At 39.1% G+C, this 13003-nt stretch overlaps 1 pseudogene; it reads right to left on the bottom strand.

Moving 5' to 3' along the window:
* Positions 1 to 11380: 11380 nt before the first annotated feature.
* Positions 11381 to 11929, bottom strand: LOC147370565 (UDP-glucuronosyltransferase 2B31 pseudogene; annotated as a pseudogene).
* Positions 11930 to 13003: the final 1074 nt, after the last annotated feature.

Genomic DNA, 13003 nt, shown 5'->3' with positions numbered 1-13003 from the left:
TAAAAAATTTACTTTTAAACAACTCCCTAGAATATCTACTCTCTAGGACTTTACTGGATTATATAATCTTGATGTATTGGAAAACTGATTTCTAAATATCAATTCACAAAGAAAATCCAAGTGGCTGGTGCACATTGGGCTATTGATAGTATGTTATAGTAACAAAATTACAATAATGACAATAGTTAATATTTCTTCTGGATCACTGAGTATGTGTCAGAAACATTTTAGGTACTGCATACCTACTAAAATTATTTTTTCCTAAAATGACAATATGAGGTTGGTACTGTTGTTATGTTAGTGTGCTTATATCTCTATGAACACTGTAGTCTAGTTTTCCATCCTTGTTGTCTGTGTCTTGCCTGCTAAATGATGGCCATTTCCACTCTAGCCCCTTTACAATCCAACACAGTGACTAAATCTTGTGTTTCTTTTAAATGTGATTATCTCTCTCCCTTTCTTAACCTTTTTAATTTTCTCTGTAGTGCTCCTACTAGATGTTTCAAACTCCTTATACTTATCTGTCTCCAGCTTACCTCTCTAACATCATCTGCTTCTTTACTCAGCCTCTTCCTGTTTAGACCAAACTTAGACTTCTTGGGAACTGTCATTACTACTCCACCTGTTTTTCTTTCCTGTCTTCCCCCCGCACATGCCCTATCCCTTCTGTTTTTTCCTAAATATCCTTCAGATCTCACCTTAATAACAGTGCCTCAGAGATAATTTCTGTGATTCACTCTGGATATTTCCTTAGTGTTGTGGTCTTTTCTTATTATAATAATTTTCACACAATTTTTGTGTGCTGCTATTCTATCTTTTACTTCCCTGGTGGCTCAGAGAGTAAAGCGTCTGCCTTCAGTGTGGAAGACCTGGGTTCGATCCCTGGGTCAAGAAGATCCCCTGGAGAAGAAAATGGCAACCCACTCCAGTATTCTTGCCTGGAGAATCCCATGGACAGAGGAGCCTGGTAGGCTACAGTCCACAGGGTTGCAAAGAGTCAGACACGACTGAATGACTTTACTTTCCCATTCTATCTTTCCACATAGAGTATCAGGTGGCAGAAACTGTGCCTACACATCTCTGCATTGTAGCACTTACTTCTGGAATATGCTAGTCACCATTATAATTATTTTTGAATGAATGTCTGATGCTTTATTATGTGTTCAATAATGAATTCATGATTTGATCAGCATATTCTCAAAGTCTCATGGGTTTCTCATTTCCCCAGGATACTCTCCTTCCCAGTTTATTCTTTTTTTTTTTTAACTTTACAATATTGTATTGGTTTTGCCATATATCAATATGAATCCGCCACAGGTATACATGTGTTCCCGATCCTGAACCGTCCTCCCTCCTCCCTCCCCGTACCATCCCTCTGGGTCATCCCAGTGCACTAGCCCCAAGCATCCAGTATCGTGCATTGAACCTGGATTGGCGATTTGTTTCATATATGATATTGTACATGTTTCAATGCCTTTCTCCCAAATCATCCTACCCTCACCCTCTCCTACAGAGTCCATAAGACTGTTCTATACATCAGTGTCTCTTTTGCTGTCTCATACACAGGGTTATTGTTACCATCTTTCTAAATTCCATATATATGCATTAGTATACTGTATTGGTGTTTTTCTTTCTGGCTTACTTCACTCTGTGTAATAGGCTCCAATTTCATCCACCTCATTAGAATTGATTCAAATGTATTCTTTTTAATGGCTGAGTAATATTCCATTGTGTATATGTACCACTGCTTTCTTATCCATTCATCTGCTGATGGACATCTAGGTTGCTTCCATGTCCTGGCTATTATAAACAGTGCTGCAATGAACTTTGGGGTACACGTGTCTCTTTCCCTTCTGGTTTCCTCAGTGTGTATGCCCAGCAGTGGGATTGCTGGATCATAAGGCAGTTCTATTTCCAGTTTTTTAAGGAATCTCTACACTGTTCTCCATAGTGGCTGTACTAGTTTGCATTCCCACCAACAGTGTAAGAGGGTTCCCATTTCTCCACATCCTCTCCAGCATTTATTGCTTGTAGACTTTTGGATAGCAGCCATTCTGACTGGCGTGATATGGTACCTCATAGTGGTTTTGATTTGCATTTCTCTGATAATGAGTGATGTTGAGCATCTTTTCATGTGTTTGTTAGCCATCTGTATGTCTTTTTTGGAGAAATGTCTATTTAGTTCTTTGGCCCATTTTTTGATTGGGTCGTTTATTTTTCTGGAACTGAGCTGCAGGAGTTGCTTGTATATTTTTGAGATTAGTTGTTTGTCAGTTGCTTCATTTGCTATTATTTTCTACCATTCTGAAGGCTGCCTTTTCACCTTGCTAATAGTTTCCTTTGTTGTGCATAAACTTTTAAGTTTAATTAGGTCCCATTTGTTTATTTTTGCTTTAATTTCCAATATTCTGGGAGGTGGGTCATAGAGGATCCTGCTGTGATGTATGTCAGAGAGTGTTTTGCCTATGTTCTTCTCTAGGAGTTTTATAGTTTCTGGTCTTATGTTTAGATCTTTAATCCATTTTGAGTTTATTTTTGTGTATGGTGTTAGAAAGTGTTCTAGTTTCATTCTTTTACAAGTGGTTGACCAGTTTTCCCAGCACCACTTGTTAAAGAGATTGTCTTTAATCCATTGTATATTCTTGCCTCCTTTGTCAAAGATAAGGTGTCCATATGTGCGTGGATTTATCTCTGGGCTTTCTATTTTGTTCCATTGATCTATATTTCTGTCTTTGTGCCAGTACCATACTGTCCTGATGACTGTGGCTTTGTAGTAGAGCCTGAAGTCAGGTAGCTTGATTCCTCCAGTTCCATTCTTCTTTCTCAAGATCGCTTTGGCTATTCGAGGTTTTTTGTATTTCCATACAAATTGTGAAATTATTTGTTCTAGCTCTGTGAAGAATACCGTTGGTAGCTTGATAGGGATTGCATTGAATCTATAAATTGCTTTGGGTAGTATACTCATTTTCACTATATTGATTCTTCCAATCCATGAACATGGTATATTTCTCCATCTATTAGTGTCCTCTTTGATTTCTTTCACCAGTGTTTTATAGTTTTCTATATATAGGTCTTTAGTTTCTTTAGGTAGATATATTCCTAAGTATTTTATTCTTTCCGTTGCAATGGTGAATGGAATTGTTTCCTTAATTTCTCTTTCTGTTTTCTCATTATTAGTGTACAGGAATGCAAGGGATTTCTGTGTGTTGATTTTATATCCTGCAACTTTACTATAGTCATTGATTAGTTCTAGTAATTTTCTGGTGGAGTCTTTAGGGTTTTCTATGTAGAGGATCATGTCATCTGCAAACAGTGAGAGTTTTACTTCTTCTTTTCCAATTTGGATTCCTTTTATTTCTTTTTCTGCTCTGATTGCTGTGGCCAAAACTTCCAAAACTATGTTGAATAGTAATGGTGAAAGTGGGCACCCTTGTCTTGTTCCTGACTTTAGAGGAAATGCTTTCAATTTTTCACAATTGAGGATAATGTTTGCTGTGGGTTTGTCATATATAGCTTTTATTATGTTGAGGTATGTTCCTTCTATTCCTGCTTTCTGGAGAGTTTTTATCATAAATGGATGTTGAATTTTGTCAAAGGCTTTCTCTGCATCTATTGAGATAATCATGGTTTTTATTTTTCAATTTGTTAATGTGGTGTATTACATTGATTGATTTGCGGATATTGAAGAATCCTTGCATCCCTGGGATAAAGCCCACTTGGTCATGGTATATGATCTTTTTAATGTGTTGTTGGATTCTGATTGCTAGAATTTTGTTAAGGATTTTTGCATCTATGTTCCTCAGTGATATTGGCCTGTAGTTTTCTTTTTTTTGTGGGATCTTTGTCAGGTTTTGGTATTAGGGTGATGGTGGCCTCATAGAATGAGTTTGGAAGTTTACCTTCCTCTGCAATTTTCTGGAAGAGTTTGAGTAGGATAGGTGTTAGCTCTTCTCTAAATTTTTGGTAGAATTCAGCTGTGAAGCCGTCTGGACCTGGGCTTTTGTTTGCTGGAAGATTTTTGATTACAGTTTCAATTTCCGTGCTTGTGATGGGTCTGTTAAGATTTTCCATTTTTTCCTGGTCCAGTTTTGGAAAGTTGTACTTTTCTAAGAATTTGTCCATTTCTTCCACGTTGTCCATTTTATTGGCATATAATTGTTGATAGTAGTTTCTTATGATCATTTGTATTTCTGTGTTGTCTGTTGTGATCTCTCCATTTTCATTTCTAATTTTATTGATTTGATTTTTCTCCCTTTGTTTCTTGATGAGTCTGGCTAATGGTTGGTCAATTTTAAGTATCCTTTCAAAGAACCAGCTTTTGGCTTTGTCGATTTTTGCTATGATCTCTTTTCTTTCTTTTGCATTTATTTCTGCCCTAATTTTTAAGATTTCTTTCCTTCTACTAACCCTGGGGTTCTTCATTTCTTCCTTTCCTAGTCACTTTAGGCGTAGAGTTAGGTTATTTATTTGACTTTTTTCTTGTTTCTTGAGGTATGCCTCTATTGCTATGAACTTTCCCCTTAGGATTGCTTTTACAGTGTCCCACAGGTTTTGGGTTGTTGTGTTTTCATTTTCATTTGTTTCTATGCAAATTTTGATTTCTTTTTTGATTTCATCTGTGATTTTTTGGTTATTCAGCAGCGTGTTGTTCAGCCTCCATAGGTTGGAATTTTTAATAGTTTTTCTCCTGTATATGAGATCTAATCTTACTGCATTGTGGTCAGAAAAGATGCTTGGAATGATTTGTATTTTTTTGAATTTACCAAGACTAGATTTATGGCCCAGAATGTGATCTATCCTGGAGAAGGTTCCATATGCGCTTGAGAAAAAGGTGAAATTCATTGTTTTGGGATGAAATGTCCTATGGATATCAATTAGGTCTAACTGGTCTATTGTATCATTTAAAGTTTGTGTTTCCTTGTTAATTTTCTGTTTAGTTGATCTATCCATAGGTGTGAGTGGGGTATTAAAGTCTCCCACTATTATTGTGTTATTGTTAATTTCTCCTTTCATACTTGTTAGCATTTGTCTTACATACTGCAGTGCTCCTGTGTTGGGTGCATATATATTTATAATTGTTATATCTTCTTCTTGGATTGATTCTTTGATCATTATGTAGTGACCATCTTTGTCTCTTTTCACAGTCTTTGTTTTAAAGTCTATTTTATCTGATATGAGTATTGCTACTCCTGCTTTCTTTTGGTCCCTATTTGCATGGAAAATCTTTTTCTAGCCCTTCACTTTCAGTCGGTACGTGTCCCCTGTTTTGAGGTGGGTCTCTTATAGACAACATATGTAGGGGTCTTGTTTTTGTATCCATTCAGCCAGTCTTTGTCTTTTGGTTGGGGCATTCAACCCATTTACGTTTAAGGTAATTACCGATAGGTATGATCCCATTGCCATTTACTTTATTGTTTTGGGTTTGAATTTATACACCATTTTTGTGTTTCCTGTCTAGAGAATATCCTTTAGTATTTGTTGGAGAGCTGATTTGGTGGTGCTGAATTCTCTCAGCTTTTGCTTGTCTGAAAAGCTTTTGATTTCTCCTTCATATTTGAATGAGATCCTTGCTGGGTACAATAATCTGGGCTGTAGGTTATTTTCTTTCATCATTTTAAGTATGTCTTGCCATTCCCTCCTGGCTTGAAGAGTTTCTATTGAAAGATCAGCTGTTATCCTTATGGGAATTCCCTTGTGTGTTATTTGTTGTTTTTCCCTTGCTGCTTTTAATATTTGTTCTTTGTGTTTGATCTTTGTTAATTTGATTAATATGTGTCTTGGGGTGTTTCTCCTTGGGTTTATCCTGTTTGGGACTCTCTGGGTTTCTTGGACTTGGGTGATTATTTCCTTCCCCATTTTAGGGAAGTTTTCCACTATTATCTCCTCAAGTATTTTCTCATGGTCTTTCTTTTTGTCTTCTTCTTCTGGGACCCCTATGATTTGAATGTTGTAGCGTTTAAAATTGTCCCTGAGGTCTCTGAGATTGTCCTCATTTCTTTTAACTCGTTTTTCTTTTATCCTCTCTGATTTATTTATTTCTACCATTCTACCTTCTAATTCACTAATCCTATCTTCTGCCTCTGTTATTCTACTATTTGTTGCCTCCAGAGTGTTTTTAATTTCATTTATTGCATTATTCATTATATATTGACTCTTGTTTATTTCTTCTAGGTCCTTGTTAAACCTTTCTTGCATCTTCTCAGTCCTTGTCTCCAGGCTATTTATCTGTGATTCCATTTTGATTTCAAGATTTTGGATAAATTTCACTATTATTATTCGGAATTCTTTATCAGGTAGATTCCCTATCTCTTCCTCTTTTGTTTGGTTTGGTGGGCATTTATCCTGTTCCTTTATCTGCTGGGTATTCCTCTGTCTCTTCATCTTGTTTAAATTGCTGAGTTTGGGGTGTCCTTTCTGTATTCTGGCAGTTTGTGGAGTTCTCTTTATTGTGGCATTGTCTTGCTGTGTGTGGGTTTGTATAGGTGGCTTGTCAAGGTTTCCTGGTTAGGGAAGGTTGTGTCGGTGTTCTGGTGGGTGGAGCTGTATTTCTACTCTCTGGAGTGCAATGAAGTGTCCAGTAATGAGTTATGAGATTTCTATGGTTTTGGGGTGACTTTGGGAAGCCTGTATCTTGGACCTCAGGGCTGTGTTCCTTTGTTGCTGGAGAATTTGCTTGGTATGTCTTGCCCTGGAACTTGTTGGCCCTTGTGTGGTGCTTGGCTTCAGTGTGGGTATGGAGGCGTTTGATGAGCTCCTGTCAATTAATGTTCCTTGGAGTCAGGAGTTCCCTGGAGTCAGGGTTTGGACTTAAGCCTCCCGCTTCCAGTAATCGGTCTTATTTTTACAGTAGTTTCAAAACTTCTCCTTCTATACAGCACCATTGATAAAACATCTACGTTAAAGATGAAAAGTTTCTCTACTGTAAGGGTCACCCAGAGAGGTTCACAGCTTTATATGGAGAAGAGAAGAGGGAGGAGGGAGTTAGAGGTGACCCGAATGAGATGAGGTGGAATCAGTAGAGGAGACAGTGGGCTAGCCAGTAATCACTTCCTTATGTGCACTCCACAACTGGACCACTCAGAGATGTTCACGGAGTTATACAGAGAAGAAAAGAAGGAGGAAGGAGACAGAGGTGGCCAGGAGAATAAAAGGGGGGAATGAAAAGGAGGGAGACAGATCCAGCCAGTAATCAGTTCCCTAAGTGTTCTCCACCATCTGGAATACACAGAAATTCACAGAATTGGGTATAGTAGAGAGGGGTTAGGGAGGAGACACAGGCGACCTGGTGGAGAAAATGGAGAGTCCAAAGGGAGAGAGAGCAGTCAAGCCAGTAGTCTCGCTCCCTAGTGAAAAATGGGTACTGAAGATTGGGTTCTTAAAGGTACAAAATTGGTAACAAATACATAAAAGCAAAAATTAAAAATCTAGAGTAGAGTTTGGAATTTCAAAAATACGATGTTAAAGAAAAGAAGAAGGAAAAGTAAGAGAGAAAAAAAAGCAAACAAGGTCACGAAAATTATAAAGAAAATGTAGGTACAAAATTGATAACTAATACCAAAAAGCAAAAGTTAAAAATCTAGAGTAGAGTTTGGAATTTCAAAAATACAATGTTAAAAAAAAGAAGAAGAAAAAGAAAGAGAGAAAAAAAAACAAACAAAAACAAAGTCACAAAAGTTATAAAGAAAATACAGGTATAAAATTGATAACAAATACCAAAAAGCATAAATTAAAAATCTAGGGTAGATTTTGGAATTTCAGATATACAATGTTATATAAATGAAGAAGAGATAGAAACAGAGAAATTAAAAAGTCACAGAAATTATTAAAAAAAACTATAGGTACAAAATTGATAACAAATACCAAAAAGCTAAAATTAAAAATCTAGAGTAGAGTTTGGAATTTCAAAAATACAATATTAAAGAAAAGAAGAAGAAAAAAAAAACAAGGTCAAAAAAATTATAGAAAATGTATATATGAAGTTTGTGTTAAAAAAAAAAGGGTCTTTTTTTTTTGCAAAGTAATAGGTTATAAAAGTGAAAATTAAAGGAATAATAGAGGACGTAAAATTTTTTTTAAAAATTAAAGAAAGAAAGAAAGAATGATCGTAAAAATAGTAAAAATATATCTAGGACTTTCTCTGGTTTTGTTGTGAATATTGTGGGTTCAGTTCATTTTTGGCTAGTTCTTTGGTCTGACTTATATTTCTCAAGATCTATAGGCCCCTTCCTATGTAGTTGGTACTAACCACAGGGTTTTAATCTATTGCATGTAGCTTCCAAGGCGGTTCCCTCTGTTATAGCTTCTTCTGTTTGCTGGTCTCTTCAGTGTCTGGTTTCCACCCTGACACAAAGGGGACGGTGGAGGACACTTTTTTTTTTTTTTTTTTAGGCTCACTTGTTCATTTGTGCTGTAGGGAGGGAGGGAGGGATGCTGCAAACAAATAACACTGGCATGTGTTCGCAGTGCCTCAGCCACACTGGGTCTGCCCCCGCTCACGGCGCGTGTAGCCTCCCTGCCCACACTGCTCAGGCTCTAGGTTACTCCGCCAGGAACCATCCGTGGCTGGCCCTGGGCTGCCTGCACCTCCCAGGTCCAAGCCGCTCAGGGTAGTCCTCAGAGGCCCAGACTTGGTTGGGCCTGCGTTTTGTGCCCTTCCCAGATCCCAGCAGCTCAGGTGATGAGGTGTTTGGCGCACGCGATTGCTGCGACTTATCGCCTCCCTGCCGCCCGGTTATCTAGGTGTGCAACCGGTGCACCTTCTCAGGCAGATATTGACTGTCCAGACCCCCAAGAAGTTTTAGTTAGCAAAGAAGCCTGCTTACAGTTTTATAGATAATGTCTCTCTGGGGCAGCGAATGCCCTCTTCCGGCTCTGGCTGTCTGTCACCGGAGGGGGATGGTATGCAGCCGGCTATCTCTGTTCAGTCCTTTGTTCCATGCATGGGCCTGGCGGTGTCTTAGGTTAGGGCTGGCTTTTTGCGTGGTAGATATCCCACAGTCTGGTTTGCTAGCCCAAATTATTTTGCTCAGATAGCGCTCGGGTTATTCAGGCCAGATCCTTACTCTAAGTGGTGCAGCCCGTGCCACGCCTCCCTGCCCAGCCCCTGATTGCTAGTGGCGTATGCAGGCATCTGCGCTGCTTCTCCGCTGGGGGAGTTACCGTAGGGCTCCTAATCTGCAGGTTTTAATTGTTTATTTATTTTTCCTTCCTGTTATGTTGCCCTCTGTGCTTCCAAGGCTTGGCACAGATTCGGCAATAAGGAGGTTTCCTGGTGTTTGGAAACTTCTGTCTTTTTAAGACTCCCTTCCCAGGACGGAGCTCTGTCCCTCCCTCTTTTGTCTCTTTTTTTGTCTTTTATATTTTTTCATACCTCCTTTCGAAGACTTGGGTTGCTTTTCTGGGTGCCTGATGTCCTCTTCCGGCATTTAGAAGTTGTTTTGTGGAATTTACTCGGCGTTTAAATGTTCTTTTGATGAATTTGTGGGGGAGAAAGTGTTCTCCCCATCCTACTCCTCCGCCATCTTAGCTCCTCCCATCCTGATTTTTTTTTTTTTAAGTTAAAAAAAATTTAGTAAGTTGGATATATAGTTGCTTGGAGAATTTCCAAGTTATTCAGTTTGTGGCTTGTTACTTCCTGAAATGTTCTGTGTTAGTGACGGTCCATAGGCTTCTACTTTCAGTTCAGTTCAGTTCAGTTGCTCAGTTGTGTCCAACTCTTTGTGACCCCATGGACTGCAGCACGCCAGGTCTCCCTGTCCATCACCAATTCCTAGAGCTTTCTAAAATTCATGTTCATTGAGTCAGTAATGCCATCCAACCATCTCATCCTCTGTCATCCCCTTCTCTTCCCACCTTCAATCTCTCCCAGCATCAGGGTCTTTTCAAATGAGTCAGCTCTTCACAGCAGGTGGCCAAATTATTGGCGTTTCAGCTTCAACATCAGTCCTTCCAATGAATATTCAGGACTGATTTCCTTTAGAACTGACTGGTTATATCTCCTTGCTATCCAAGGGACGCTCAAGAGTCTTCTCCAAGACCACAATTCAAATCATTAATGCTTCAGTGCTCATCTTTCTTTATAGTCCAACTCTCACATCCATACATGACTACTGGAAAAACCATAGCTTTGACTAGATGAACCTTGTTGGCCAAGTTGTCTCTGCTTTTCAATATGCTGTCTAGCTTGGTCATAGCTTTTCTTTTAAGGATCAAGCGTCTTTTAATTTCATGAATGCAGTCACCATGTACAGTGATTTTGGAGCCCAAGAAAATAAAGTCTCTCATTGTTTCCACTGTTTCCCCATCTATTTGCCATGAAGTGATGAGACCGGATACCATGATCTTAGTTTCCTGAATGTTGAGCTTTAAGCCAACTTTTTGACTCTTCTCTTTCACTTTCATCAAGAGGTTCTTTAGTTCTTCTTCACTTTCTGCCATAAAGGTGATGTTATCTGAATATCTGAGGTTATTGATATTTCTCCCAGAAATCTTGATTCCAGCTTGTGCTTTATCCAGCCTGGCATTTCTCCTGATGTACTCTGCATATAAGTTAAATAGTTAAGTTCAATTCAGTCGCTCAGTTGTGTCTGACTCTTTGCGACCCCATGAACCACAGCACGCCCAGCCTCCCTGTCCATCACCAACTCCCTGAGTTTACCCAAACTCATGTCCATTGAGTTGGTGATACCATCTAACCATTTCATCCTCTGTCGTCCCCTTCTCCTCCTGCCTTCAATCTTTCCCAACACCAGGGTCTTTTCAAATAATTCAGCTCTTTGCATCGGGTGGCCAAAATATTGGAATTTCAGCTTCAACATCAGTCCTTCTAAATAAGCAGGGTGAACATATACAACTTCGATGTACTCCTTTCCCTATTTGGAACCAGTCTGTTGTTCCATATCCACTTCTAACTATTGCTTCTTGACCTGCATACAAGTTTCTCAGGAGGCAGGTAAGGTGGTCTGGTATTCCCATCTCTTTAAGAATTTTCCAGTTTGTGGTCATCCACACAGTCAAAGGCTTTGGTATAGTCGATAAAGCAGAAGTAGATATTTTTTCTGGAACTCTCTTGCTTTTTTGATGACCCAACAGATGTTGGCAATTTGATCTCTGGTTCTACTTTGCCATATAATTTAAGTGTTTCTGTATTACTTATGAGATCAGTGGATCATTTTATATTTTCATTCCATCTTTACACTTACAGGAGAAAAATTATTGGAATTCTATACAAACACACTTTCTGAGGCACCAGAAAAGTTAGGGCTCATCCTAAAAACTAAAAGATAACTTACCTAAGCACTTCACTGTAAAACAGACTCCATTTGTTTACATTAAATGCCTGGAAACAGAAGTCAAAATAAAATACATATATCATATTTTTTTAGCCTTTCCATAATGTCATATGGTCATTTAGTTCTGACATAATAACAGGTATCTAGGATGGTGGGAATGGAATTTTTCCACTATATTTTTCAATTGAATAACCAGGGGTGAAACGAAGACTGTACATTAAAAGAATTTTAAGTATCTCAGCCAGAAACTCACCACAAGTCCAATGGCATCTGCAAGAACAACCTTGAACCTTGATTCCTGTAGCTTTGTCATACGTTTCTTGTTTGAAACAACATCTTCTCAAAACTTCATAGTAGTATCAAAATATTCCCAAATTGCATTTTTCAGCATTGAGAAATGTTAGCTAAAGATGCATGGAAAGCCTCAAACTTAATAGCAGATGGTTTGTTGGGATCAATAAGAGTGCAATGAAGATGTCAAAACAGTCAGATCATGACCCCTTGTGACAAGTTGATCCAGAATCATCTTCATTAATCCAATGACTATATTTCACTGGCCATGCCAGCACCTTTCCACAACTTCCAGAGCTAAAGTAGCAAGTCAGCCTTAGCAGCAACAGGTTTCCAAGGCAAACCATTCAATATCATAGTAATCCAAGTCTATGCCCTGACCAGTAATACTGAAGAAGCCGAAGTTGAATGGTTCTATGAAGGCCTAAAAGACCTTCTAGAACTAACACCCAAAAAAGATGTCCTTTTCATTATAGGGGACTGGAATGCAAAAGTAGGAAGTCAAGAAACACCTGGGGTAACAGGCAAATTTGGCCTGGAGTACAGAATGAAGCAGGGCAAAGGCTAATAGAGTTTTGCCAAGAAAATGCACTGGTCATAGCAAACACCCTCTTCCAACAACACAAGAGAACTCTACACATGGACATCACCAGATGGTCAACACCAAAATCAGAATGATTATATTCTTTGCAGCCAAAGATGGAGAAGCTCTATCAGTTCAATTCAGTCGCTCAGTCGTGTCTGACTCTTTGCGACCCCATGAATTGCAGCACGCCAGGCCTCCCTGTCCATCACCAACTCCCGGAGTTCACTCAGACTCACGTCCATTGAGTCAGTGATGCCATCCAGCCATCTCATCCTCTGGCGTCCCCTTCTCCTCCTGCCCCCAATCCCTCCCAGCATCAGTGTCTTTTCCAATGAGTCAACTCTTCACATGAGGTGGCCAAAGTACTGGAGTTTCAGCTTTAGCATCATTCCTTCCAAAGAAATCTCAGGGCTGATCTTCAGAATGGACTGGTTGGATCTCCTTGCAGTCCAAGGGACTCTCAAGAGTCTTCTCCAACAGCACAGTTCAAAAGCATCAATTCTTCAGTGCTCAGCCTTCTTCACAGTCCAAATCTCACATCCATACATGACCACAGGAAAAACCATATATAGAAGCTCTACACAGTCAGCAAAATCAAGAGTTGGAGCTGACTGTGGCTCAGATCATGAACTCCTTATTGCCAAATTCAGATTGAAATTGAAGAAAGTAGGGAAAACCTTTAGACCATTCAGGTATGATCTAAATCAAATCCCTTGTGATTATGCTGTGGAAGTGAGAAAAAGATTTAAGGGACTAGATCTGATAGACAGAATGCCTGATGAACTATGGACGGAGGTTCGTGACATTGTACAGGAGACAGGGATCAAGACCTTCT

This window comes from Bos grunniens, chromosome 6 (assembly GCF_055505025.1).
Source record: "Bos grunniens cultivar Pamir isolate PY7600 chromosome 6, Bosgru_T2T1.0, whole genome shotgun sequence".
Lineage (NCBI taxonomy): Eukaryota > Metazoa > Chordata > Mammalia > Artiodactyla > Bovidae > Bos > Bos grunniens.
Note: the sequence above shows the minus strand (reverse complement) of the source record. Positions and strands in the feature narration are given on the sequence as shown.